Source organism: Oryx dammah, unplaced genomic scaffold (genome assembly GCF_014754425.2).
Source record: "Oryx dammah isolate SB20612 unplaced genomic scaffold, SCBI_Odam_1.1 HiC_scaffold_29, whole genome shotgun sequence".
NCBI lineage: Eukaryota > Metazoa > Chordata > Mammalia > Artiodactyla > Bovidae > Oryx > Oryx dammah.
Window position 1 is genome coordinate 3446644 of NW_024070213.1, and position 6325 is coordinate 3452968.

A 6325-nucleotide genomic window follows, 5' to 3' on the forward strand; every position below is an offset into this window, starting at 1 on the left:
CATATCACTTATCACAGTAAAATCCCACATGGTATGTTATGCTTGGATTATTTTTGATTGTCTTTTACCCCCATTATAATGGAAATTATGTGGGAACTAAGCCTAAGGCTGATGCCTAAGAAAATGCTGGGTATAGTGTAGCTGCTTGTGAACCTTGTATGAAATAACTATAGTTAAATGAATTAAGGGAGAATGAAAAGGGAAAAAAATCAGATATAAATAGGAATAATCAGGGATAATAAGAAAACAAATATTTATGTGACAGATCTAAGTCCAGACATATCAACCATTACATGATCTGGTTCCAGATGGCAGAGTAGAAGGATGTGGGCTCATCTACTCCTGCAAAAGCACCGAAATTGCAACTAGCTGTTAAAAAAACAGCAACAGAAGGATGCTGGAACCCACCAAAAACAGATACCCTATGTCTAAAGACAAAGAAGGAACTGCAGTGATATGGAAGGAGGGGTCCAATCAAGATAAAACCAAACCCTACACCCACTGGGTGGGTGACCCACAGACTGGAAAACAATAATCCCAAAGAAGTTCTCACACTGTTGTGAAGGATTTGAACTCCATGTCAGGCTTGCCAGCCTCAGGATCTGATAAAGGGACTGGGAATCCCCAGGGAATCTGGCCTTGAGGGCCAGCGAGATTTGATTATAGGACTTCCAGAAGGCTGGGGGAAACAGAGACTCCAGTCTTGGAGGACACAAGCAACATTTCGCCTGCACCCAAACCCAGATGAGGAGAGCAATGACCCCACAGAAGACTGAACCAAAACTACCTGCTCATGCTGGGGGCCTCCTGGAGGCGTGGGTCAGCCGGGCCACCACAGGGCCAAGGGCACTGGAAAGTCCCCACTGGCATAAACCCTCTTGGAATTCACTATTTCCCCTACCATAGAGCTTGTAGTGCTGCTGGAGTGGCTACGAGAGATGCCGAACGTCCAAAGGCAAAGGAGAAGCCCCAGCAAGATGGTAGGAGGGGCGAATTCACGCTTAGAATCAAACCCCATACCCGCCAGAGATGCTCAGAGGGCTCAAACAGACCTTGTGCACAGCAGGACCCACAGAGACTGAGTCAGACCTGCCTTTGAGTGTCCCCTGTGGAGGTGCGGGTCAGCAGTGGCCTGCCACAGGGGCAGGGGCTCTGGGTGCAGCAGGCCTGGGTGTGGCATAAGCCCTCTGGGAGGAGGTCACCATTAACCCCCCCATAGACCTGCCAGAACTTACACAGGACTGGGCAGACTCTTGGAGAGCACAAGCAGAACCTTGTGCACCAGGACCCAGGAGGAAGGAGCAGTGACCCCCAAGAGACTGACCCAGACTTGCCCGTGAGTGTCCAGGTGTCTCTGGCAGAAGCTTGGGTCAGTGGTGGCCTGCCGCAGGGCTGGGGCCACTGAGTGTGGCAGTGCCTGCATGGGACCTTTTCAAGGAGGTTGCCATTATCTTCATTACCTCCACCACAGTTTGGCCCCAGGTAAATAACAGGGAGGGTACACAACTCCACCCATCAACAGAAAACTGGATTAAAGATTTACAGAGGATGGCCTGGTGGGGACTCTTTGTGGCTCTGGTGGGGACTCTTCTTTGCTGAGACTGACTTCCTGACCACGCGGGGTACTCAGGGGCCACCTTGCCTGCCAATGGACCAGACCCAGCAGCCGCAACTGGGACACTTTTGTCCCTGGTCTCCCCCTGACCTGGACAACTGGCCAGAGTGCCCCGACCAGTAAGGAACAAGAGACTTTATTGACCTCTCTCCCCTTCCCTCTCTCTTTCCTCAACCCTTCCTTCTCCTTAACGGCTGGGAGGAGCTACACTGCGTCCAAGGTCAGAGGCAGTGGTGGAGAGTGCCAGGCTTCAACAGTGCAGGAGCAGCCGAGAGGAGCTACCCCATGTCCAAGAAGCGGTGGCTGCATGGGCGCAGGAGGGCCGAGAGGAGTTACTCCACGTTCAAGGTCAGGAGGGGTGGTGGTGAGGAGATACCCCTCGTACAAGGTAAGGAGCAACAGCTGTGCCTTGCTGGAGCAGCCGTGAAGAGATACCCCATGCCCAAGGTAAGAGAAACCCAAGTAAGATGGTAGATGTTGCAAGAGGGCATCAGAGGGTAGACACACTGAAACCAAAATCTCAGAAAATTAATAAATCTAATCACATGGACCACAGCCTTGTCTAACTCAATGAAACTAAGCCATGCCCTGTGGGGCCACCCAAGATGGGCGGGTCATGGTGGAGAGGTATGACAGAATGTGGTCCACTGGAGCACAGAATGGCAAACCACTTCAGCATTCTTGCCTTGAGAACCCCGTGAACAGTATGAAAAGGCAAAATGATAGGATACTGAAAGGGGAACTTCCCAGATTGGTAGGTGCCCGATATCCTACTGGAGATCAGTGGAGAAATAACTCCAGAAAGAATGAAGGGATGGAGCCAAAGTAAAAACAATACCCAGTGGTGGGTGTCACTGGTGATAGAAGCAAGGTCCGATGCTATAAAGAGCAATATTGCATAGGAACCTGGAATGTCAGGTCCATGAATCAAGGCAAATTGGAAGTGGTCAAACGAGATGGTAAGAGTGAACGTCAACATTCTAGGAATCAGCAAACTAAAACGGACTGGAATGGGTGAATTTAACTCAGATGACCATTATATCTACTACTGCAGGCAGGAATCCTTCAGAAGAAATGGAGTAGCCATCATGGTCAACAAAAGAGTCTGAAATGCAGTACTTGGATGCAATCTCAAAAACGACAGAAAGATCTCTGTTCATTTCCAAGGCAAACCATTCAGTATCACGGTAATCCAAGTCTATGCCCCAACCAGTAACCCTGAAGAAGCTGAAGTTGAATGGTTCTATGAAGACCAACAAGACCTTTTAGAACTAACATGCAAAAAAGATGTCCTTTTCATTATAGGGGACTGGAATGCAAAAGTAGGAAGTCAAGAAACACCTGGAGTAACAGGCAAATTTGGCCTTGGGATACGGAATGAAGCAGGGCAAAGACTAACAGAGTTTTGCCAGGAGAACGCACCGGTCATAGCAAACACCCTCTTCCAACAGCACAAGAGAAGACTCTACACATGGACATCACCAGATGGTCAACACCAAAATCAGATTGATTATATTCTTTGCAGCCAAAGATGGAGAAGCTCTATACAATCAGCAAAAACAAGACCAGGAGCTGACTGTGGCTCAGATCATGAACTCCTTATTGCCAAATTCAGACTGAAATTGAAGAAAGTAGGGAAAACCACTAGACCATTCAGGTATGACCTAATTCAAATCCCTTATGATTATACAGTGGAAGTGAGAAATAGATTTAAGGGCCTAGATCTGATAGATAGAGTGCCTGATGAACTATGGAATGAGGTTCGTGACATTGTACAGGAGACAGGGATCAAGACCATCCCCCTGGAATAGAAATGCAAAAAAACAAAATGGCTATCTGGGGAGGCCTTACAAATAGCTGTGAAAAGAAGAGAGGTGAAAAGCAAAGGAGAAAAGGAAAGATATAAGCATGTGAATGCAGAGTTCCAAAGAATAGCAAGAAGAGATAACAATGCCTTCTTCAGTGATCAGTGCAAAGAAATAGAGGAAAACAACAGAATGGGAAAGACTAGAGATCTCTTCAAGAAAATTAGAGATACCAAGGGAACATTTCAGGAAAAGATGGGCTCGATAAAGGAAAGAAATGGTATGGACTTAACAGAAGCAGAAGATATTAAGTAGAGGTGGCAAGAATACACAGAAGAACTGTACAAAAAAGATCTTCACGGCCCAGATAATCATGATGGTGTGATCACTCACCTAGAGCCAGACATCCTGGAATGTGAAGTCAAGTGGGCTTTAGAAAGTATCACTACGAGCAAAGCTAGTGGAGGTGATGGAATTCCAGTTGAGCTGTTTCAAATCCTGAAAGATGATGCTGTGAAAGTGCTGCACTCAATATGCCAGCAAATTTGGAAAACTCAGCAGTGGCCACAGGACTGGAAAAGGTCAGTTTTCATTCCAATCTGAAAGAAAAGCAATGCCAAAGAATGGTCAAACTACTGCACAATTGCACTCATCTCACACACTAGTAAAGTAACGCTCAAAATTCTCCAAGCCAGGCTTCAGCAATACGTGAACCGTGAACTTCATGATGTTCAAGCTGGTTTTAGAAAAGGCAGAGGAACCAGGGATCAAATGGCCAACATCCGCTGGATCATGGAAAAAGCAAGAGAGTTCCAGAAAAACATCTCTTTCTGCCTTATTGACTATGCCAAAGCCTTTGACTGTGTGGATCACAATAAAGTGTGGAAAATTCTGAAAGAGATGGGAATACCAGACCACCTAACCTGCCTCTTGAGAAACCTATATGCAGGTCAGGAAGCAGCAGTTAGAACTGGACATGGAACAACAGACTGGTTCTAAATAGGAAAGGGAGTATGGCAAGGCTGTATATTGTCACCCTGCTTATTTAACTTATATGCAGAGTACATCATGAGAAACCCTGGGCTGAAAGAAGCACACGCTGGAATCAAGATTGCCAGGAGAAATATCAATAACTTCAGATATGAAGATGACACCACCCTTATGGCAGAAAGTGAAGAGGAACTCAAAAGCCTCTTGATGAAAGTGAAAGAGGAGAGTGAAAAAGTTGGCTTAAAGCTCAACATTCAGAAAACGAAGATCATGGCATCTGGTCCCATCACTTCATGGGAAATAGATGGGGAAACAGTGGAAACAGTGTCAGACTTTATTCTGGGGGGCTCCAAAATCACTGCAGATGGGGATTGCAGCCATGAAATTAAAAGACGCTTACTCCTTGGAAGGAAACTTATGACCAACCTAGATAGCATATTCAAAAGCAGAGACATTACTTTGCCAACAAAGGTCCATCTAGTCAAGCCTATGGTTTTTCCAGTAGTCATGTATGGATGTGAGAGGTGGACTGTGAAGAAAGCTGAGCACCGAAGAATTGATGCTTTTGAACTGTGGTGTTGGAGAAGATTCTTGAGAGTCCCTCGGACTGCAAGGAGATTCAACCAGTCCATTTAAAGGAGGTCAGTCCTGGGTGTTCTTTGGAAGGACTGATGCTAAAGCTGAAACTCCAATACTTTGGCCACCTCATGTGAAGACTCACTGGAAAAGACCCTAATGCTGGGAGGGATTTGGGGGCAGGAGGAGAAGGGGACGACAGAGGATGAGATGGCTGGATGGCATCACTGACTCGATGGACGTGAGTCTGAGTGAACTCCGGGAGATGGTGATGGATAGGGAGGCCTGGCGTGCTGCGATTCATGGGGTCGCAAAGAGTCGGACAAGACTGAGCAACTGAACTGAACTGAGGATGGCCTCACACATCAGAACAAGACCTTTCCCCCTCAGTCTCTTCCATTAGAAAGCTTTCATAAGCCTCTTATCCTTCTCCATCAGAAGGCAGACAGTTGAAAACCACAATCAGAGAAAATTAATCAGTCTGATCACATGGACCAGAGCCTTGTCTAACTCAGTGAAACTATGAGCCATGCCTTGTGGGGCCACCTGAGATGGATGAGTCAAGGTGGAGAGGTCTGACAGAATGTGGTCCACTGGAGAAGGAAATGGCTAACCACTTCAGCATTCTTGCCTTGAGAGCCCCATGAACAGCATGGAAAGGTAAGACACGACACTGAAAGAGGAACTCCCCAGGTCAGTAGGTGCCCAATATGCTACCGGAGATCAGTGGAGAAATAACTCCAGAAAGAAATAAGAGATGGAACCAAAGTAAAAACAATACCCAGTTGGGGATGCAACTGGTGATAGAAGGAAGGTCCGATGCTGTAAAGAGCAATATTGCATAGGAACCTGGAACGTTAGCTCCATGAATCAAGGCAAATTGGAAGTGGTCAAATAGGAGATGGCAAGGGTGAATGTCGACATTCTAGGAATCAGCGAACCAAAATGGACTGGAATGGGTGAATTTAACTCAAATGACCATTATATCTACTACTGTGGGCAAGAATCCCTTAGAAGAGATGGAGTAGACATCATAGTCAACAAAAGAGTTTGAAATGCAGCACTTGCATGCAATCTCAAAAATGACAGAATGATCATTTCCAAGGCAAACCATTCAATATCATGGTAATCCAAGCCTATGCCCCAACCAGCAATGCTGAAGAGGCTGAAGAGTTCTATGTAGACTTACAAAACCTTCTAGAACTAACACCCAAAAAAGATGTCCTTTCCATTATAGGGGACTGGAATGCAAAAGTAGGAAGTCAAGGAGTAACAGGCAAATTTGGCCTTGGAGTACAGAATGAAGCAGGGCAAAGGCTAATACAGTTTTGCCAAGAGA

General features: G+C 46.3%; 1 long non-coding RNA gene across 1 annotated transcript; it reads right to left on the reverse strand.

Annotated features, from left to right (window-relative positions):
* Window positions 1–1519: 1519 nt before the first annotated feature.
* Window positions 1520–5426, reverse strand: LOC120858466. Its single transcript, XR_005719875.1, has 3 exons — window positions 5351–5426; window positions 4573–4578; window positions 1520–1553 (listed from the first exon to the last, which is right to left on the reverse strand). It is a non-coding gene; the product is annotated as an uncharacterized LOC120858466 (long non-coding RNA).
* Between the last annotated feature and the right edge of the window lie 899 nt (window positions 5427–6325).